This window comes from Ambystoma mexicanum, chromosome 1p (assembly GCF_040938575.1).
Source record: "Ambystoma mexicanum isolate Mex_15411 chromosome 1p, UKY_AmexF1_1, whole genome shotgun sequence".
NCBI classification, from domain to species: Eukaryota; Metazoa; Chordata; class Amphibia; order Caudata; family Ambystomatidae; genus Ambystoma; species Ambystoma mexicanum.
In genome coordinates this window covers 1,024,054,150-1,024,075,881 of record NC_090921.1, presented here as the reverse complement: position 1 = coordinate 1,024,075,881, position 21,732 = coordinate 1,024,054,150, and the positions used below count along the sequence as shown (strand labels likewise).

Sequence of the window (21,732 nt, the reverse complement as noted above, 5' to 3'; positions counted from 1 at the left end):
GCCAAATGCACATTTTAATGAATACTTGGAAAGTAAAATACTTGGAAAGTATAATAACAGACAATTTATAATTATATTATATTTCATCACTGAAAATAGATGCCTTTTGCTTTGAGGCTGTGGCCATGTTATTTTTCTGTCCAACACGAATCTTCCTTTGTTTCCTGTGAGGTGTTTTGGATCCCCATCTCTTGCTATGAACTGGCAAAACAGCAGAATCCCCTTTACAATCTTGATTTCTCAAAGGAAATAAGAGAACACTATACACCATGCAAGATATTAAAATATTGTCAAGGCCCAACACGGCTGAATACTGTGAGGAGATGGCCTGTGAGGCACCGCCTTTCAACTTTTCCCCCTTAGTATGGTGGTCAGTAACATGCGGGAGACTGCGGAGGGGGTCATTTTTTTAATTGGGAACTGATGTGCTTTTACTCAATTCGGGAACCTCACAAGCCAAATTTGTAGTATTTTGCACGAATTGCAAGAGATGTTTGCATGTCGACGGTTGAAGTCGAAGCTCGTATTGAGCTTGCTAGAGACTGATTTGCCAAGCCTTCGATAGCTCAGTTGGTACAGCGGAGGACTGTAGTGGTAAAACAGACATCCTTAGGTCGCTGGTTCAAATCCGGCTCGAAGGACTTTTGCCAAATGCACATTTTATTGAATACTTGGAAAGTAACATACTTGGAAAGTAAAATAACAGACAATTTATAATTATATTATATTTCATCACTGAAAATAGATGCCTTTTGCTTTGAGGCTGTGACCATGTTATTTTTCTGTCCAACACCAATCTTCTTTGGTTTCCTGTGAGGTGTTTTTTTGATCCCCATCTCTTGCTATGAACTGGCAAAACAGCATAATCCCCTTGACAATCTTGATTTCTCAAGGGAAATGAGAGAACACTATACACCATCCAAGATATTAAAATATTGTCAAGGCCCAACACGGCTGAATACTCTGAGGAGATGGCCTGTGAGGTGCCGCCTTTCAACTTTTCCCCCTTAGTATGGTGGTCAGTAACATGCGGGAGACTGCGGAGGGGGTAATTTTTTTAATTGGGAACTGATGTGCTTTTACTCAATTCGGGAACCTCACAAGCCAAATTTGTAGTATTTTGCACGAATTGCAAGAGATGTTTGCATGTCGACGGTTGAAGTGGAAGCTCGAATTGAGCTAGCTAGAGAATGATTTGCCAAGCCTTCGATAGCTCAGTTGGTAGAGCGGAGGACTGTAGTGGTAAAACAGGCATCCTTAGGTCACTGGTTCAAATCCGGCTCGAAGGACTTTTGACAAATGCAAATTTTATTGAATACTTGGAAAGTAAAATACTTGGAAAATAAAATAACAGACAATTTATAATTATATTATATTTCCTCACTGAAAATAGATGCCTTTTGCTTTGAGGCTCTGGCCACGTTATTTTTCTGTCCAACACGAATCTTCATTGGTTTCCTGCGAGGTGTTTTGGATCCCCATCTCTTGCTATGAACTGGCAAAACAGCAGAATCTCCTTGACAATCTTGATTTCTCAAGGAAAATGAGAGAACACTATACACCATCCAAGGTATTAAAATATTGTCAAGGCCCAACACTGCTGAATACTCTGAGGAGATGGCCTGTGAGGCGCCGCCTTTCAACTTTTCCCCCTTAGTATGGTGGTCAGTAACATGCGGGAGACTGCAGAGTGGGTTATTTTTTTAATTGTCAACTGATGTGCTTTTACTCAATTCGGGAACCTCACAAGCCAAATTTGTAGTATTTTGCACGAATTGCAAGAGATGTTTGCATGTCGACAGCTGAAGTGGAAGCTCGTATTGAGCTTGCTAGAGAACAATTTTCCAAGCCTTCGATAGCTCAGTTGGTAGAGCGGAGGGCTGTGGTGGTAAAAGAGGCATCCTTAGGTCGCTCGTTCAAATCCGGCTCGAAGGACTTTTGCCAAATGCAAATTTTATTGAATACTTGGAAAGTACAATACTTGGAAAATAACATAACAGACAATTTATAATTATATTATATTTCATCACTGAAAATAGATGCCTTTTGCTTTGAGGCTGTGGCCACGTTATGTTTCTGTCCAACACCAATCTTCATTGGTTTCCTGTGAGGTGTTTTGGATCCCCATCTCTTGCTATGAACTGGCAAAACAGCAGAATCCCCTTGACAATCTTGATTTCTCAAGGGAAATGAGAGAACACTATACACCATCCAAGATATTAAAATATTGTCAAGGCCCAACACGGCTGAATACTCTGAGGAGATGGCCTGTCAGGCGCCGCCTTTCAACTTTTCCTCCTTACTGTGCTGGTCAGTAACATGCGGGAGACTGCGGAGGGGGTCATTTTCTTAATTGGGAACTGATGTGCTTTTACTCAATTCGGGAACCTCACAAGCCAAATTTGTAGTATTTTGCACGAATTGCAAGAGATGTTTACAAGTCGACGGTTGAAGTGGAAGCTCGTATTGAGTTTGCTAGAGTTGATTTGCCAAGCCTTCGATAGCTCAGTTGGTAGAGCGGAGGACTGTAGTTGTAAAACAAGCATCCTTAGGTCGCTGGTTCAAATCCGGCTCGAAGGACTTTTGCCAAATGCAAATTTTATTGAATACTTGGAAAGTAAAATACTTGGAAAGTAAAATAACAGACAATTTATAATTATATTATATTTCATCACTGAAAATAGATGCCTTTTGCTTTGAGGCTGTGGCCACGTTATTTTTCTGTCCAACACGAATCTTCATTGGTTTCCTGTGAGGTGTTTTGGATCCCCATCTCTTGCTATGAACTGACAAAACAGCAGAATCCCCTTGACAATCTTGATTTCTCAAGGGAAATGGGAGAACACTATACACCATCCAAGATATTAAAATATTGTCAAGGCGGAACACTGATGAATACTCTGAGGAGATGGCCTGTGAGGCGCCGCCTTTCAACTTTTCCTCCTTAGTATGGTGGTCAGTAACATGCGGGAGACTGCGGAGGGGGTCATTTTTTTAATTGGGAACTGATGTGCTTTTACTCAATTCGGGAACCTCACAAGCCAAATTTGTAGTATTTTGCACGATTGCAAGAGATGTTTGCATGTCGACGGTTGAAGTGGAAGCTCGAATTGAGCTTGCTAGAGAGTGATTTGATAAGCCTTCGATAGCTCAGTTGGTAGAGCGGAGGACTGTAGTGGTAAAACAGGCATCCTTAGGTCGCTGGTTCAAATCCGGCTCGAAGGACTTTTGCCAAATGCAAATTTTATTGAATACTTGGAAAGTAAAATACTTGGAAAATAAAATAACAGACAATTTATAATTATATTATATTTCATCACTGAAAATAGATGCCTTTTGCTTTGAGGCTGTGGCCACGTTATGTTTCTGCCCAACACCAATCTTCATTGGTTTCCTGTGAGGTGTTTTGGATCCCCATCTCTTGCTATGAACTGGCAAAACAGCAGAATCCCCTTGACAATCTTGATTTCTCAAGGGAAATGAGAGAACACTATACACCATCCAAGATATTAAAATATTGTCAAGGCCCAACACGGCTGAATACTCTGAGGAGATGGCCTGTGAGGCGCCGCCTTTCAACTTTTCCCCCTTAGTATGGTGGTCAGTAACATGCGGGAGACTGCGGAGGGGGTCATTTTTTTAATTGGGAACTGATGTGCTTTTACTCAATTCGGGAACCTCACAAGCCAAATTTGTAGTATTTTGCACGAATTGCAAGAGATGTTTACAAGTCGACGGTTGAAGTGGAAGCTCGTATTGAGTTTGCTAGAGATTGATTTGCCAAGCCTTAGATAGCTCAGTTGGTAGAGCGGAGGACTGTAGTGGTAAAACAGGCATCCTTAGGTCGCTGGTTCAAATCCGGCTCGAAGGACTTTTGCCAAATGCACATTTTAATGAATACTTGGAAAGTAAAATACTTGGAAAGTATAATAACAGACAATTTATAATTATATTATATTTCATCACTGAAAATAGATGCCTTTTGCTTTGAGGCTGTGGCCATGTTATTTTTCTGTCCAACACGAATCTTCATTTGTTTCCTGTGAGGTGTTTTGGATCCCCATCTCTTGCTATGAACTGGCAAAACAGCAGAATCCCCTTTACAATCTTGATTTCTCAAAGGAAATAAGAGAACACTATACACCATGCAAGATATTAAAATATTGTCAAGGCCCAACACGGCTGAATACTGTGAGGAGATGGCCTGTGAGGCACCGCCTTTCAACTTTTCCCCCTTAGTATGGTGGTCAGTAACATGCGGGAGACTGCGGAGGGGGTCATTTTTTTAATTGGGAACTGATGTGCTTTTACTCAATTCGGGAACCTCACAAGCCAAATTTGTAGTATTTTGCACGAATTGCAAGAGATGTTTGCATGTCGACGGTTGAAGTCGAAGCTCGTATTGAGCTTGCTAGAGACTGATTTGCCAAGCCTTCGATAGCTCAGTTGGTACAGCGGAGGACTGTAGTGGTAAAACAGACATCCTTAGGTCGCTGGTTCAAATCCGGCTCGAAGGACTTTTGCCAAATGCACATTTTATTGAATACTTGGAAAGTAACATACTTGGAAAGTAAAATAACAGACAATTTATAATTATATTATATTTCATCACTGAAAATAGATGCCTTTTGCTTTGAGGCTGTGACCATGTTATTTTTCTGTCCAACACCAATCTTCTTTGGTTTCCTGTGAGGTGTTTTTTTGATCCCCATCTCTTGCTATGAACTGGCAAAACAGCATAATCCCCTTGACAATCTTGATTTCTCAAGGAAAATGAGAGAACACTATACACCATCCAAGATATTAAAATATTGTCAAGGCCCAACACGGCTGAATACTCTGAGGAGATGGCCTGTGAGGTGCCGCCTTTCAACTTTTCCCCCTTAGTATGGTGGTCAGTAACATGCGGGAGACTGCGGAGGGGGTAATTTTTTTAATTGGGAACTGATGTGCTTTTACTCAATTCGGGAACCTCACAAGCCAAATTTGTAGTATTTTGCACGAATTGCAAGAGATGTTTGCATGTCGACGGTTGAAGTGGAAGCTCGAATTGAGCTAGCTAGAGAATGATTTGCCAAGCCTTCGATAGCTCAGTTGGTAGAGCGGAGGACTGTAGTGGTAAAACAGGCATCCTTAGGTCACTGGTTCAAATCCGGCTCGAAGGAGTTTTGACAAATGCAAATTTTATTGAATACTTGGAAAGTAAAATACTTGGAAAATAAAATAACAGACAATTTATAATTATATTATATTTCCTCACTGAAAATAGATGCCTTTTGCTTTGAGGCTCTGGCCACGTTATTTTTCTGTCCAACACGAATCTTCATTGGTTTCCTGCGAGGTGTTTTGGATCCCCATCTCTTGCTATGAACTGGCAAAACAGCAGAATCTCCTTGACAATCTTGATTTCTCAAGGAAAATGAGAGAACACTATACACCATCCAAGGTATTAAAATATTGTCAAGGCCCAACACTGCTGAATACTCTGAGGAGATGGCCTGTGAGGCGCCGCCTTTCAACTTTTCCCCCTTAGTATGGTGGTCAGTAACATGCGGGAGACTGCAGAGTGGGTTATTTTTTTAATTGTCAACTGATGTGCTTTTACTCAATTCGGGAACCTCACAAGCCAAATTTGTAGTATTTTGCACGAATTGCAAGAGATGTTTGCATGTCGACAGCTGAAGTGGAAGCTCGTATTGAGCTTGCTAGAGAACAATTTTCCAAGCCTTCGATAGCTTAGTTGGTAGAGCGGAGGGCTGTGGTGGTAAAAGAGGCATCCTTAGGTCGCTCGTTCAAATCCGGCTTGAAGGACTTTTGCCAAATGCAAATTTTATTGAATACTTGGAAAGTACAATACTTGGAAAATAACATAACAGACAATTTATAATTATATTATATTTCATCACTGAAAATAGATGCCTTTTGCTTTGAGGCTGTGGCCACGTTATGTTTCTGTCCAACACCAATCTTCATTGGTTTCCTGTGAGGTGTTTTGGATCCCCATCTCTTGCTATGAACTGGCAAAACAGCAGAATCCCCTTGACAATCTTGATTTCTCAAGGGAAATGAGAGAACACTATACACCATCCAAGATATTAAAATATTGTCAAGGCCCAACACGGCTGAATACTCTGAGGAGATGGCCTGTCAGGCGCCGCCTTTCAACTTTTCCTCCTTACTGTGCTGGTCAGTAACATGCGGGAGACTGCGGAGGGGGTCATTTTCTTAATTGGGAACTGATGTGCTTTTACTCAATTCGGGAACCTCACAAGCCAAATTTGTAGTATTTTGCACGAATTGCAAGAGATGTTTACAAGTCGACGGTTGAAGTGGAAGCTCGTATTGAGTTTGCTAGAGTTGATTTGCCAAGCCTTCGATAGCTCAGTTGGTAGAGCGGAGGACTGTAGTTGTAAAACAAGCATCCTTAGGTCGCTGGTTCAAATCCGGCTTGAAGGACTTTTGCCAAATGCAAATTTCATTGAATACTTGGAAAGTAAAATACTTGGAAAGTAAAATAACAGACAATTTATAATTATATTATATTTCATCACTGAAAATAGATGCCTTTTGCTTTGAGGCTGTGGCCACGTTATTTTTCTGTCCAACACCAATCTTCATTGGTTTCCTGTGAGGTGTTTTGGATCCCCATCTCTTGCTATGAACTGGCAAAACAGCAGAATCCCCTTGACAATCTTGATTTCTCAAGGGAAATGAGAGAACACTATACACCATCCAAGATATTAAAATATTGTCAAGGCCCAACACGGCTGAATACTCTGAGGAGATGGCCTGTGAGGCGCCGCCTTTCAACTTTTCCCCCTTAGTATGGTGGTCAGTAACATGCGGGAGACTGCGGAGGGGGTCATTTTTTTAATTGGGAACTGATGTGCTTTTACTCAATTCGGGAACCTCACAAGCCAAATTTGTAGTATTTTGCACGAATTGCAAGAGATGTTTACAAGTCGACGGTTGAAGTTGAAGCTCGTATTGAGTTTGCTAGAGAATGATTTGCCAAGCGTTCGATAGCTCAGTTGGTAGAGCGGAGGACTGTAGTGATAAAACAGGCATCCTTAGGTCGCTTCTTCAAATCCGGCTCGAAGGACTTTTGCCAAATGCACATTTTATTGAATACTTGGAAAGTAAAATACTTGGAAAGTAAAATAACAGACAATTTATAATTATATTATATTTCATCACTGAAAATAGATGCCTTTTGCTTTGAGGCTGTGGCCACGTTATTTTTCTGTCCAACACAAATCTTCATTGGTTTCCTGTGAGGTGTTTTGGATCCCCATCTCTTGCTATGAACTGGCAAAACAGCAGAATCCCCTTGACAATCTTGATTTCTCAAGGAAAATGAGAGAACACTATACACCATCCAAGATATTAAAATATTGTCAAGGCCCAACACGGCTGAATACTCTGAGGAGATGGCCTGTGAGGTGCCGCCTTTCAACTTTTCCCCCCTTAGTATGGTGGTCAGTAACATGCGGGAGACTGCGGAGGGGGTCATTTTTTTAATTGGGAACTGATGTGCTTTTACTCAATTCGGGAACCTCACAAGCCAAATTTGTAGTATTTTGCACGAATTGCAAGAGATGTTTGCATGTCGACGGTTGAAGTGGAAGCTCGAATTGAGCTAGCTAGAGAATGATTTGCCAAGCCTTCGATAGCTCAGTTGGTAGAGCGGAGGACTGTAGTGGTAAAACAGGCATCCTTAGGTCGCTGGTTCAAATCCGGCTCGACGGACTTTTGACAAATGCAAATTTTATTGAATACTTGGAAAGTAAAATACTTGGAAAATAAAATAACAGACAATTTATAATTATATTATATTTCCTCACTGAAAATAGATGCCTTTTGCTTTGAGGCTCTGGCCACGTTATTTTTCTGTCCAACACGAATCTTCATTGGTTTCCTGCGAGGTGTTTTGGATCCCCATCTCTTGCTATGAACTGGCAAAACAGCAGAATCTCCTTGACAATCTTGATTTCTCAAGGAAAATGAGAGAACACTATACACCATCCAAGGTATTAAAATATTGTCAAGGCCCAACACTGCGGAATACTCTGAGGAGATGGCCTGTGAGGCGCCGCCTTTCAACTTTTCCCCCTTAGTATGGTGGTCAGTAACATGCGGGAGACTGCAGAGTGGGTTATTTTTTTAATTGTCAACTGATGTGCTTTTACTCAATTCGGGAACCTCACAAGCCAAATTTGTAGTATTTTGCACGAATTGCAAGAGATGTTTGCATGTCGACAGCTGAAGTGGAAGCTCGTATTGAGCTTGCTAGAGAACAATTTGCCAAGCCTTTGATAGCTCAGTTGGTAGAGCGGAGGGCTGTAGTGGTAAAAGAGGCATCCTTAGGTCGCTCGTTCAAATCCGGCTTGAAGGACTTTTGCCAAATGCAAATTTTATTGAATACTTGGAAAGTAAAATACTTGGAAAGTAAAATAACAGACAATTTATAATTATATTATATTTCATCACTGAAAATAGATGCCTTTTGCTTTGAGGCTGTGGCCACGTTATTTTTCTGTCCAACACCAATCTTTATTGGTTTCCTGTGAGGTGTTTTGGATCCCCATCTCTTGCTATGAACTGGCAAAACAGCAGAATCCCCTTGACAATCTTGATTTCTCAAGGGAAATGAGAGAACACTATACACCATCCAAGATATTAAAATATTGTCAAGGCCCAACACGGCTGAATACTCTGAGGAGATGGCCTGTGAGGCGCCGCCTTTCAACTTTTCCCCCTTAGTATGGTGGTCAGTAACATGCGGGAGACTGCGGAGGGGGTCATTTTTTTAATTGGGAACTGATGTGCTTTTACTCAATTCGGGAACCTCACAAGCCAAATTTGTAGTATTTTGCACGAATTGCAAGAGATGTTTACAAGTCGACGGTTGAAGTTGAAGCTCGTATTGAGTTTGCTAGAGAATGATTTGCCAAGCGTTCGATAGCTCAGTTGGTAGAGCGGAGGACTGTAGTGATAAAACAGGCACCCTTAGGTCGCTTCTTCAAATCCGGCTCGAAGGACTTTTGCCAAATGCACATTTTATTGAATACTTGGAAAGTAAAATACTTGGAAAGTAAAATAACAGACAATTTATAATTATATTATATTTCATCACTGAAAATAGATGCCTTTTGCTTTGAGGCTGTGGCCACGTTATGTTTCTGTCCAACACCAATCTTCATTGGTTTCCTGTGAGGTGTTTTGGATCCCCATCTCTTGCTATGAACTGGCAAAACAGCAGAATCCCCTTGACAATCTTGATTTCTCAAGGGAAATGAGAGAACACTATACACCATCCAAGATATTAAAATATTGTCAAGGCCCAACACGGCTGAATACTCTGAGGAGATGGCCTGTCAGGCGCCGCCTTTCAACTTTTCCTCCTTACTGTGCTGGTCAGTAACATGCGGGAGACTGCGGAGGGGGTCATTTTCTTAATTGGGAACTGATGTGCTTTTACTCAATTCGGGAACCTCACAAGCCAAATTTGTAGTATTTTGCACGAATTGCAAGAGATGTTTACAAGTCGACGGTTGAAGTGGAAGCTCGTATTGAGTTTGCTAGAGTTGATTTGCCAAGCCTTCGATAGCTCAGTTGGTAGAGCGGAGGACTGTAGTTGTAAAACAAGCATCCTTAGGTCGCTGGTTCAAATCCGGCTTGAAGGACTTTTGCCAAATGCAAATTTTATTGAATACTTGGAAAGTAAAATACTTGGAAAGTAAAATAACAGACAATTTATAATTATATTATATTTCATCACTGAAAATAGATGCCTTTTGCTTTGAGGCTGTGGCCACGTTATTTTTCTGTCCAACACCAATCTTCATTGGTTTCCTGTGAGGTGTTTTGGATCCCCATCTCTTGCTATGAACTGGCAAAACAGCAGAATCCCCTTGACAATCTTGATTTCTCAAGGGAAATGAGAGAACACTATACACCATCCAAGATATTAAAATATTGTCAAGGCCCAACACGGCTGAATACTCTGAGGAGATGGCCTGTCAGGCGCCGCCTTTCAACTTTTCCTCCTTACTGTGCTGGTCAGTAACATGCGGGAGACTGCGGAGGGGGTCATTTTCTTAATTGGGAACTGATGTGCTTTTACTCAATTCGGGAACCTCACAAGCCAAATTTGTAGTATTTTGCACGAATTGCAAGAGATGTTTACAAGTCGACGGTTGAAGTGGAAGCTCGTATTGAGTTTGCTAGAGTTGATTTGCCAAGCCTTCGATAGCTCAGTTGGTAGAGCGGAGGACTGTAGTTGTAAAACAAGCATCCTTAGGTCGCTGGTTCAAATCCGGCTTGAAGGACTTTTGCCAAATGCAAATTTTATTGAATACTTGGAAAGTAAAATACTTGGAAAGTAAAATAACAGACAATTTATAATTATATTATATTTCATCACTGAAAATAGATGCCTTTTGCTTTGAGGCTGTGGCCACGTTATTTTTCTGTCCAACACCAATCTTTATTGGTTTCCTGTGAGGTGTTTTGGATCCCCATCTCTTGCTATGAACTGGCAAAACAGCAGAATCCCCTTGACAATCTTGATTTCTCAAGGGAAATGAGAGAACACTATACACCATCCAAGATATTAAAATATTGTCAAGGCCCAACACGGCTGAATACTCTGAGGAGATGGCCTGTGAGGCGCCGGCTTTCAACTTTTCCCCCTTAGTATGGTGGTCAGTAACATGCGGGAGACTGCGGAGGGGGTCATTTTTTTAATTGGGAACTGATGTGCTTTTACTCAATTCGGGAACCTCACAAGCCAAATTTGTAGTATTTTGCACGAATTGCAAGAGATGTTTACAAGTCGACGGTTGAAGTTGAAGCTCGTATTGAGTTTGCTAGAGAATGATTTGCCAAGCGTTCGATAGCTCAGTTGGTAGAGCGGAGGACTGTAGTGATAAAACAGGCACCCTTAGGTCGCTTCTTCAAATCCGGCTCGAAGGACTTTTGCCAAATGCACATTTTATTGAATACTTGGAAAGTAAAATACTTGGAAAGTAAAATAACAGACAATTTATAATTATATTATATTTCATCACTGAAAATAGATGCCTTTTGCTTTGAGGCTGTGGCCACGTTATTTTTCTGTCCAACACAAATCTTCATTGGTTTCCTGTGAGGTGTTTTGGATCCCCATCTCTTGCTATGAACTGGCAAAACAGCAGAATCCCCTTGACAATCTTGATTTCTCAAGGAAAATGAGAGAACACTATACACCATCCAAGATATTAAAATATTGTCAAGGCCCAACACGGCTGAATACTCTGAGGAGATGGCCTGTGAGGTGCCGCCTTTCAACTTTTCCCCCTTAGTATGGTGGTCAGTAACATGCGGGAGACTGCGGAGGGGGTCATTTTTTTAATTGGGAACTGATGTGCTTTTACTCAATTTCGGGAACCTCACAAGCCAAATTTGTAGTATTTTGCACGAATTGCAAGAGATGTTTACAAGTCGAAGGTTGAAGTGGAAGCTCGTATTGAGTTTGCTAGAGTTGCTTTGCCAAGCCTTCGATAGCTCAGTTGGTAGAGCGGAGGACTGTAGTGGTAAAACAGGCATCCTTAGGTCGCTGATTCAAATCCGGCTTGAAGGACTTTTGCCAAATGCACATTTTATTGAATACTTGGAAAGTAAAATACTTGGAAAGTAAAATAACAGACAATTTATAATTATATTATATTTCATCACTGAAAATAGATGCCTTTTGCTTTGAGGCTGTTGCCACGTTATGTTTCTGTCCAACACCAATCTTCATTGGTTTCCTGTGAGGTGTTTTGGATCCCCATCTCTTGCTATGAACTGGCAAAACAGCAGAATCCCCTTGACAATCTTGATTTCTCAAGGGAAATGAGAGAACACTATACACCATCCAAGATATTAAAATATTGTCAAGGCCCAACACGGCTGAATACTCTGAGGAGATGGCCTGTGAGGCGCCGCCTTTCAACTTTTCCCCCTTAGTATGGTGGTCAGTAACATGCGGGAGACTGCGGAGGGGGTCATTTTTTTAATTGGGAACTGATGTGCTTTTACTCAATTCGGGAACCTCACAAGCCAAATTTGTAGTATTTTGCACGAATTGCAAGAGATGTTTACAAGTCGACGGTTGAAGTTGAAGCTCGTATTGAGTTTGCTAGAGAATGATTTGCCAAGAGTTCGATAGCTCAGGTGGTAGAGCGGAGGACTGTAGTGGTAAAACAAGCATCCTTAGGTCGCTGGTTCAAATCCGGCTCGAAGGGCTTTTGCCAAATGAACATTTTATTGAATACTTGGAAAGTAAAATACTTGGAAAGTAAAATAACAGACAATTTATAATTATATTATATTTCATCACTGAAAATAGATGCCTTTTGCTTTGAGGCTGTGGCCACGTTATTTTTCTGTCCAACACGAATCTTCATTGGTTTCCTGTGAGGTGTTTTGGATCCCCATCTCTTGCTATGAACTGACAAAACAGCAGAATCCCCTTGACAATCTTGATTTCTCAAGGGAAATGGGAGAACACTATACACCATCCAAGATATTAAAATATTGTCAAGGCGGAACACTGATGAATACTCTGAGGAGATGGCCTGTGAGGCGCCGCCTTTCAACTTTTCCTCCTTAGTATGGTGGTCAGTAACATGCGGGAGACTGCGGAGGGGGTCATTTTTTTAATTGGGAACTGATGTGCTTTTACTCAATTCGGGAACCTCACAAGCCAAATTTGTAGTATTTTGCACGATTGCAAGAGATGTTTGCATGTTGACGGTTGAAGTGGAAGCTCGAATTGAGCTTGCTAGAGAGTGATTTGATAAGCCTTCGATAGCTCAGTTGGTGGAGCGGAGGACTGTAATGGTAAAACAGGCATCCTTAGGTCGCTGGTTCAAATCCGGCTCGAAGGACTTTTGCCAAATGCAAATTTTATTGAATACTTGGAAAGTAAAATACTTGGAAAATAAAATAACAGACAATTTATAATTATATTATATTTCATCACTGAAAATAGATGCCTTTTGCTTTGAGGCTGTGGCCACGTTATGTTTCTGCCCAACACCAATCTTCATTGGTTTCCTGTGAGGTGTTTTGGATCCCCATCTCTTGCTATGAACTGGCAAAACAGCAGAATCCCCTTGACAATCTTGATTTCTCAAGGGAAATGAGAGAACACTATACACCATCCAAGATATTAAAATATTGTCAAGGCCCAACACGGCTGAATACTCTGAGGAGATGGCCTGTGAGGCGCCGCCTTTCAACTTTTCCCCCTTAGTATGGTGGTCAGTAACATGCGGGAGACTGCGGAGGGGGTCATTTTTTTAATTGGGAACTGATGTGCTTTTACTCAATTCGGGAACCTCACAAGCCAAATTTGTAGTATTTTGCACGAATTGCAAGAGATGTTTACAAGTCGACGGTTGAAGTGGAAGCTCGTATTGAGTTTGCTAGAGATTGATTTGCCAAGCCTTAGATAGCTCAGTTGGTAGAGCGGAGGACTGTAGTGGTAAAACAGGCATCCTTAGGTCGCTGGTTCAAATCCGGCTCGAAGGACTGTTGCCAAATGCACATTTTAATGAATACTTGGAAAGTAAAATACTTGGAAAGTATAATAACAGACAATTTATAATTATATTATATTTCATCACTGAGAATAGATGCCTTTTGCTTTGAGGCTGTGGCCATGTTATTTTTCTGTCCAACACGAATCTTCATTGGTTTCCTGTGAGGTGTTTTGGATCCCCATCTCTTGCTATGAACTGGCAAAACAGCAGAATCCCCTTCACAATCTTGATTTCTCAAAGGAAATAAGAGAACACTATACACCATGCAAGATATTAAAATATTGTCAAGGCCCAACACGGCTGAATACTGTGAGGAGATGGCCTGTGAGGCACCGCCTTTCAACTTTTCCCCCTTAGTATGGTGGTCAGTAACATGCGGGAGACTGCGGAGGGGGTCATTTTTTTAATTGGGAACTGATGTGCTTTTACTCAATTCGGGAACCTCACAAGCCAAATTTGTAGTATTTTGCACGAATTGCAAGAGATATTTACAAGTCGGCGGTTGAAGTGGAAGCTCCTATTGAGTTTGCTAGAGCATGGTTTGCCTAGCCTTCGATAGCTGAGTTGGTAGAGCGGAGGACTGTAGTGGTAAAACAGGCATCATTAGGTCACTGGTTCAAATCCGGCTCGAAGGACTTTTGCCAAATGCAAATTTTATTGAATACTTGGAAAGTAAAATACTTGGAAAATAAAATAACAGACAATTTATAATTATATTATATTCCCTCACTGAAAATAGATGCCTTTTGCTTTGAGGCTGTGGCCACGTTATTTTTCTGTCCAACACGAATCTTCATTGGTTTCCTGTGAGGTGTTTTGGATCCCCATCTCTTGCTATGAACTGGCAAAACAGCAGAATCTCCTTGACAATCTTGATTTCTCAAGGAAAATGAGAGAACACTATACACCATCCAAGGTATTAAAATATTGTCAAGGCCCAACACTGCTGAATACTCTGAGGAGATGGCCTGTGAGGCGCCGCCTTTCAACTTTTCCCCCTTAGTATGGTGGTCAGTAACATGCGGGAGACTGCAGAGTGGGTTATTTTTTTAATTGTCAACTGATGTGCTTTTACTCAATTCGGGAACCTCACAAGCCAAATTTGTAGTATTTTGCACGAATTGCAAGAGATGTTTGCATGTCGACAGCTGAAGTGGAAGCTCGTATTGAGCTTGCTAGAGAACAATTTGCCAAGCCTTCGATAGCTCAGTTGGTAGAGCGGAGGGCTGTGGTGGTAAAAGAGGCATTCTTAGGTCGCTCGTTCAAATCCGGCTCGAAGGACTTTTGCCAAATGCAAATTTTATTGAATACTTGGAAAGTACAATACTTGGAAAATAACATAACAGACAATTTATAATTATATTATATTTCATCACTGAAAATAGATGCCTTTTGCTTTGAGGCTGTGGCCACGTTATGTTTCTGTCCAACACCAATCTTCATTGGTTTCCTGTGAGGTGTTTTGGATCCCCATCTCTTGCTATGAACTGGCAAAACAGCAGAATCCCCTTGACAATCTTGATTTCTCAAGGGAAATGAGAGAACACTATACACCATCCAAGATATTAAAATATTGTCAAGGCCCAACACGGCTGAATACTCTGAGGAGATGGCCTGTCAGGCGCCGCCTTTCAACTTTTCCTCCTTACTGTGCTGGTCAGTAACATGCGGGAGACTGCGGAGGGGGTCATTTTCTTAATTGGGAACTGATGTGCTTTTACTCAATTCGGGAACCTCACAAGCCAAATTTGTAGTATTTTGCACGAATTGCAAGAGATGTTTACAAGTCGACGGTTGAAGTGGAAGCTCGTATTGAGTTTGCTAGAGTTGATTTGCCAAGCCTTCGATAGCTCAGTTGGTAGAGAGGAGGACTGTAGTTGTAAAACAAGCATCCTTAGGTCGCTGGTTCAAATCCGGCTCGAAGGACTTTTGCCAAATGCAAATTTTATTGAATACTTGGAAAGTAAAATACTTGGAAAGTAAAATAACAGACAATTTATAATTATATTATATTTCATCACTGAAAATAGATGCCTTTTGCTTTGAGGCTGTGGCCATGTTATTTTTCTGTCCAACACGAATCTTCATTTGTTTCCTGTGAGGTGTTTTGGATCCCCATCTCTTGCTATGAACTGGCAAAACAGCAGAATCCCCTTTACAATCTTGATTTCTCAAAGGAAATAAGAGAACACTATACACCATGCAAGATATTAAAATATTGTCAAGGCCCAACACGGCTGAATACTGTGAGGAGATGGCCTGTGAGGCACCGCCTTTCAACTTTTCCCCCTTAGTATGGTGGTCAGTAACATGCGGGAGACTGCGGAGGGGGTCATTTTTTTAATTGGGAACTGATGTGCTTTTACTCAATTCGGGAACCTCACAAGCCAAATTTGTAGTATTTTGCACGAATTGCAAGAGATGTTTGCATGTCGACGGTTGAAGTCGAAGCTCGTATTGAGCTTGCTAGAGACTGATTTGCCAAGCCTTCGATAGCTCAGTTGGTACAGCGGAGGACTGTAGTGGTAAAACAGACATCCTTAGGTCGCTGGTTCAAATCCGGCTCGAAGGACTTTTGCCAAATGCACATTTTATTGAATACTTGGAAAGTAACATACTTGGAAAGTAAAATAACAGACAATTTATAATTATATTATATTTCATCACTGAAAATAGATGCCTTTTGCTTTGAGGCTGTGACCATGTTATTTTTCTGTCCAACACCAATCTTCTTTGGTTTCCTGTGAGGTGTTTTTTTGATCCCCATCTCTTGCTATGAACTGGCAAAACAGCATAATCCCCTTGACAATCTTGATTTCTCAAGGAAAATGAGAGAACACTATACACCATCCAAGATATTAAAATATTGTCAAGGCCCAACACGGCTGAATACTCTGAGGAGATGGCCTGTGAGGTGCCGCCTTTCAACTTTTCCCCCTTAGTATGGTGGTCAGTAACATGCGGGAGACTGCGGAGGGGGTAATTTTTTTAATTGGGAACTGATGTGCTTTTACTCAATTCGGGAACCTCACAAGCCAAATTTGTAGTATTTTGCACGAATTGCAAGAGATGTTTGCATGTCGACGGTTGAAGTGGAAGCTCGAATTGAGCTAGCTAGAGAATGATTTGCCAAGCCTTCGATAGCTCAGTTGGTAGAGCGGAGGACTGTAGTGGTAAAACAGGCATCCTTAGGTCACTGGTTCAAATCCGGCTCGAAGGAGTTTTGACAAATGCAAATTTTATTGAATACTTGGAAAGTAAAATACTTGGAAAATAAAATAACAGACAATTTATAATTATATTATATTTCCTCACTGAAAATAGATGCCTTTTGCTTTGAGGCTCTGGCCACGTTATTTTTCTGTCCAACACGAATCTTCATTGGTTTCCTGCGAGGTGTTTTGGATCCCCATCTCTTGCTATGAACTGGCAAAACAGCAGAATCTCCTTGACAATCTTGATTTCTCAAGGAAAATGAGAGAACACTATACACCATCCAAGGTATTAAAATATTGTCAAGGCCCAACACTGCTGAATACTCTGAGGAGATGGCCTGTGAGGCGCCGCCTTTCAACTTTTCCCCCTTAGTATGGTGGTCAGTAACATGCGGGAGACTGCAGAGTGGGTTATTTTTTTAATTGTCAACTGATGTGCTTTTACTCAATTCGGGAACCTCACAAGCCAAATTTGTAGTATTTTGCACGAATTGCAAGAGATGTTTGCATGTCGACAGCTGAAGTGGAAGCTCGTATTGAGCTTGCTAGAGAACAATTTTCCAAGCCTTCGATAGCTTAGTTGGTAGAGCGGAGGGCTGTGGTGGTAAAAGAGGCATCCTTAGGTCGCTCGTTCAAATCTGGCTCGAAGGACTTTTGCCAAATGCAAATTTTATTGAATACTTGGAAAGTACAATACTTGGAAAATAACATAACAGACAATTTATAATTATATTATATTTCATCACTGAAAATAGATGCCTTTTGCTTTGAGGCTGTGGCCACGTTATGTTTCTGTCCAACACCAATCTTCATTGGTTTCCTGTGAGGTGTTTTGGATCCCCATCTCTTGCTATGAACTGGCAAAACAGCAGAATCCCCTTGACAATCTTGATTTCTCAAGGGAAATGAGAGAACACTATACACCATCCAAGATATTAAAATATTGTCAAGGCCCAACACGGCTGAATACTCTGAGGAGATGGCCTGTCAGGCGCCGCCTTTCAACTTTTCCTCCTTACTGTGCTGGTCAGTAACATGCGGGAGACTGCGGAGGGGGTCATTTTCTTAATTGGGAACTGATGTGCTTTTACTCAATTCGGGAACCTCACAAGCCAAATTTGTAGTATTTTGCACGAATTGCAAGAGATGTTTACAAGTCGACGGTTGAAGTGGAAGCTCGTATTGAGTTTGCTAGAGTTGATTTGCCAAGCCTTCGATAGCTCAGTTGGTAGAGCGGAGGACTGTAGTTGTAAAACAAGCATCCTTAGGTCGCTGGTTCAAATCCGGCTTGAAGGACTTTTGCCAAATGCAAATTTTATTGAATACTTGGAAAGTAAAATACTTGGAAAGTAAAATAACAGACAATTTATAATTATATTATATTTCATCACTGAAAATAGATGCCTTTTGCTTTGAGGCTGTGGCCACGTTATTTTTCTGTCCAACACCAATCTTCATTGGTTTCCTGTGAGGTGTTTTGGATCCCCATCTCTTGCTATGAACTGGCAAAACAGCAGAATCCCCTTGACAATCTTGATTTCTCAAGGGAAATGAGAGAACACTATACACCATCCAAGATATTAAAATATTGTCAAGGCCCAACACGGCTGAATACTCTGAGGAGATGGCCTGTGAGGCGCCGCCTTTCAACTTTTCCCCCTTAGTATGGTGGTCAGTAACATGCGGGAGACTGCGGAGGGGGTCATTTTTTTAATTGGGAACTGATGTGCTTTTACTCAATTCGGGAACCTCACAAGCCAAATTTGTAGTATTTTGCACGAATTGCAAGAGATGTTTACAAGTCGACGGTTGAAGTTGAAGCTCGTATTGAGTTTGCTAGAGAATGATTTGCCAAGCGTTCGATAGCTCAGTTGGTAGAGCGGAGGACTGTAGTGATAAAACAGGCATCCTTAGGTCGCTTCTTCAAATCCGGCTCGAAGGACTTTTGCCAAATGCACATTTTATTGAATACTTGGAAAGTAAAATACTTGGAAAGTAAAATAACAGACAATTTATAATTATATTATATTTCATCACTGAAAATAGATGCCTTTTGCTTTGAGGCTGTGGCCACGTTATTTTTCTGTCCAACACAAATCTTCATTGGTTTCCTGTGAGGTGTTTTGGATCCCCATCTCTTGCTATGAACTGGCAAAACAGCAGAATCCCCTTGACAATCTTGATTTCTCAAGGAAAATGAGAGAACACTATACACCATCCAAGATATTAAAATATTGTCAAGGCCCAACACGGCTGAATACTCTGAGGAGATGGCCTGTGAGGTGCCGCCTTTCAACTTTTCCCCCCTTAGTATGGTGGTCAGTAACATGCGGGAGACTGCGGAGGGGGTCATTTTTTTAATTGGGAACTGATGTGCTTTTACTCAATTCGGGAACCTCACAAGCCAAATTTGTAGTATTTTGCACGAATTGCAAGAGATGTTTGCATGTCGACGGTTGAAGTGGAAGCTCGAATTGAGCTAGCTAGAGAATGATTTGCCAAGCCTTCGATAGCTCAGTTGGTAGAGCGGAGGACTGTAGTGGTAAAACAGGCATCCTTAGGTCGCTGGTTCAAATCCGGCTCGACGGACTTTTGACAAATGCAAATTTTATTGAATACTTGGAAAGTAAAATACTTGGAAAATAAAATAACAGACAATTTATAATTATATTATATTTCCTCACTGAAAATAGATGCCTTTTGCTTTGAGGCTCTGGCCACGTTATTTTTCTGTCCAACACGAATCTTCATTGGTTTCCTGCGAGGTGTTTTGGATCCCCATCTCTTGCTATGAACTGGCAAAACAGCAGAATCTCCTTGACAATCTTGATTTCTCAAGGAAAATGAGAGAACACTATACACCATCCAAGGTATTAAAATATTGTCAAGGCCCAACACTGCGGAATACTCTGAGGAGATGGCCTGTGAGGCGCCGCCTTTCAACTTTTCCCCCTTAGTATGGTGGTCAGTAACATGCGGGAGACTGCAGAGTGGGTTATTTTTTTAATTGTCAACTGATGTGCTTTTACTCAATTCGGGAACCTCACAAGCCAAATTTGTAGTATTTTGCACGAATTGCAAGAGATGTTTGCATGTCGACAGCTGAAGTGGAAGCTCGTATTGAGCTTGCTAGAGAACAATTTGCCAAGCCTTTGATAGCTCAGTTGGTAGAGCGGAGGGCTGTAGTGGTAAAAGAGGCATCCTTAGGTCGCTCGTTCAAATCCGGCTTGAAGGACTTTTGCCAAATGCAAATTTTATTGAATACTTGGAAAGTAAAATACTTGGAAAGTAAAATAACAGACAATTTATAATTATATTATATTTCATCACTGAAAATAGATGCCTTTTGCTTTGAGGCTGTGGCCACGTTATTTTTCTGTCCAACACCAATCTTTATTGGTTTCCTGTGAGGTGTTTTGGATCCCCATCTCTTGCTATGAACTGGCAAAACAGCAGAATCCCCTTGACAATCTTGATTTCTCAAGGGAAATGAGAGAACACTATACACCATCCAAGATATTAAAATATTGTCAAGGCCCAACACGGCTGAATACTCTGAGGAGATGGCCTGTGAGGCGCCGCCTTTCAACTTTTCCCCCTTAGTATGGTGGTCAGTAACATGCGGGAGACTGCGGAGGGGGTCATTTTTTTAATTGGGAACTGATGTGCTTTTACTCAATTCGGGAACCTCACAAGCCAAATTTGTAGTATTTTGCACGAATTGCAAGAGATGTTTACAAGTCGACGGTTGAAGTTGAAGCTCGTATTGAGTTTGCTAGAGAATGATTTGCCAAGCGTTCGATAGCTCAGTTGGTAGAGCGGAGGACTGTAGTGATAAAACAGGCACCCTTAGGTCGCTTCTTCAAATCCGGCTCGAAGGACTTTTGCCAAATGCACATTTTATTGAATACTTGGAAAGTAAAATACTTGGAAAGTAAAATAACAGACAATTTATAATTATATTATATTTCATCACTGAAAATAGATGCCTTTTGCTTTGAGGCTGTGGCCACGTTATGTTTCTGTCCAACACCAATCTTCATTGGTTTCCTGTGAGGTGTTTTGGATCCCCATCTCTTGCTATGAACTGGCAAAACAGCAGAATCCCCTTGACAATCTTGATTTCTCAAGGGAAATGAGAGAACACTATACACCATCCAAGATATTAAAATATTGTCAAGGCCCAACACGGCTGAATACTCTGAGGAGATGGCCTGTCAGGCGCCGCCTTTCAACTTTTCCTCCTTACTGTGCTGGTCAGTAACATGCGGGAGACTGCGGAGGGGGTCATTTTCTTAATTGGGAACTGATGTGCTTTTACTCAATTCGGGAACCTCACAAGCCAAATTTGTAGTATTTTGCACGAATTGCAAGAGATGTTTACAAGTCGACGGTTGAAGTGGAAGCTCGTATTGAGTTTGCTAGAGTTGATTTGCCAAGCCTTCGATAGCTCAGTTGGTAGAGCGGAGGACTGTAGTTGTAAAACAAGCATCCTTAGGTCGCTGGTTCAAATCCGGCTTGAAGGACTTTTGCCAAATGCAAATTTTATTGAATACTTGGAAAGTAAAATACTTGGAAAGTAAAATAACAGACAATTTATAATTATATTATATTTCATCACTGAAAATAGATGCCTTTTGCTTTGAGGCTGTGGCCACGTTATTTTTCTGTCCAACACCAATCTTCATTGGTTTCCTGTGAGGTGTTTTGGATCCCCATCTCTTGCTATGAACTGGCAAAACAGCAGAATCCCCTTGACAATCTTGATTTCTCAAGGGAAATGAGAGAACACTATACACCATCCAAGATATTAAAATATTGTCAAGGCCCAACACGGCTGAATACTCTGAGGAGATGGCCTGTCAGGCGCCGCCTTTCAACTTTTCCTCCTTACTGTGCTGGTCAGTAACATGCGGGAGACTGCGGAGGGGGTCATTTTCTTAATT

At 41.3% G+C, this 21,732-nt stretch overlaps 11 non-coding genes across 11 annotated transcripts; all 11 read left to right on the top strand.

Moving 5' to 3' along the window:
• Nucleotides 1-1,849: 1,849 nt before the first annotated feature.
• Nucleotides 1,850-1,935, top strand: TRNAH-GUG (transfer RNA histidin (anticodon GUG)). The gene is given in 2 exon segments: nucleotides 1,850-1,886; nucleotides 1,900-1,935. It is a non-coding gene; the product is annotated as a tRNA-His (tRNA).
• A 559-nt stretch (nucleotides 1,936-2,494) lies between these two features.
• TRNAY-GUA (transfer RNA tyrosine (anticodon GUA)) lies at nucleotides 2,495-2,580 on the top strand. Its single transcript is given in 2 exon segments — nucleotides 2,495-2,531; nucleotides 2,545-2,580. It is a non-coding gene; the product is annotated as a tRNA-Tyr (tRNA).
• A 559-nt stretch (nucleotides 2,581-3,139) lies between these two features.
• On the top strand, nucleotides 3,140-3,225 carry TRNAY-GUA (transfer RNA tyrosine (anticodon GUA)). The gene is given in 2 exon segments: nucleotides 3,140-3,176; nucleotides 3,190-3,225. It is a non-coding gene; the product is annotated as a tRNA-Tyr (tRNA).
• A 2,500-nt stretch (nucleotides 3,226-5,725) lies between these two features.
• TRNAH-GUG (transfer RNA histidin (anticodon GUG)) lies at nucleotides 5,726-5,811 on the top strand. The gene is given in 2 exon segments: nucleotides 5,726-5,762; nucleotides 5,776-5,811. It is a non-coding gene; the product is annotated as a tRNA-His (tRNA).
• A 559-nt stretch (nucleotides 5,812-6,370) lies between these two features.
• Nucleotides 6,371-6,456, top strand: TRNAY-GUA (transfer RNA tyrosine (anticodon GUA)). The gene is given in 2 exon segments: nucleotides 6,371-6,407; nucleotides 6,421-6,456. It is a non-coding gene; the product is annotated as a tRNA-Tyr (tRNA).
• A 3,144-nt stretch (nucleotides 6,457-9,600) lies between these two features.
• TRNAY-GUA (transfer RNA tyrosine (anticodon GUA)) lies at nucleotides 9,601-9,686 on the top strand. The gene is given in 2 exon segments: nucleotides 9,601-9,637; nucleotides 9,651-9,686. It is a non-coding gene; the product is annotated as a tRNA-Tyr (tRNA).
• A 559-nt stretch (nucleotides 9,687-10,245) lies between these two features.
• On the top strand, nucleotides 10,246-10,331 carry TRNAY-GUA (transfer RNA tyrosine (anticodon GUA)). Its single transcript is given in 2 exon segments — nucleotides 10,246-10,282; nucleotides 10,296-10,331. It is a non-coding gene; the product is annotated as a tRNA-Tyr (tRNA).
• A 4,435-nt stretch (nucleotides 10,332-14,766) lies between these two features.
• Nucleotides 14,767-14,852, top strand: TRNAH-GUG (transfer RNA histidin (anticodon GUG)). The gene is given in 2 exon segments: nucleotides 14,767-14,803; nucleotides 14,817-14,852. It is a non-coding gene; the product is annotated as a tRNA-His (tRNA).
• Nucleotides 14,853-17,351: 2,499 nt separating this feature from the next.
• TRNAH-GUG (transfer RNA histidin (anticodon GUG)) lies at nucleotides 17,352-17,437 on the top strand. Its single transcript is given in 2 exon segments — nucleotides 17,352-17,388; nucleotides 17,402-17,437. It is a non-coding gene; the product is annotated as a tRNA-His (tRNA).
• A 559-nt stretch (nucleotides 17,438-17,996) lies between these two features.
• TRNAY-GUA (transfer RNA tyrosine (anticodon GUA)) lies at nucleotides 17,997-18,082 on the top strand. Its single transcript is given in 2 exon segments — nucleotides 17,997-18,033; nucleotides 18,047-18,082. It is a non-coding gene; the product is annotated as a tRNA-Tyr (tRNA).
• A 3,144-nt stretch (nucleotides 18,083-21,226) lies between these two features.
• On the top strand, nucleotides 21,227-21,312 carry TRNAY-GUA (transfer RNA tyrosine (anticodon GUA)). The gene is given in 2 exon segments: nucleotides 21,227-21,263; nucleotides 21,277-21,312. It is a non-coding gene; the product is annotated as a tRNA-Tyr (tRNA).
• The last annotated feature ends 420 nt before the right edge of the window (nucleotides 21,313-21,732 follow it).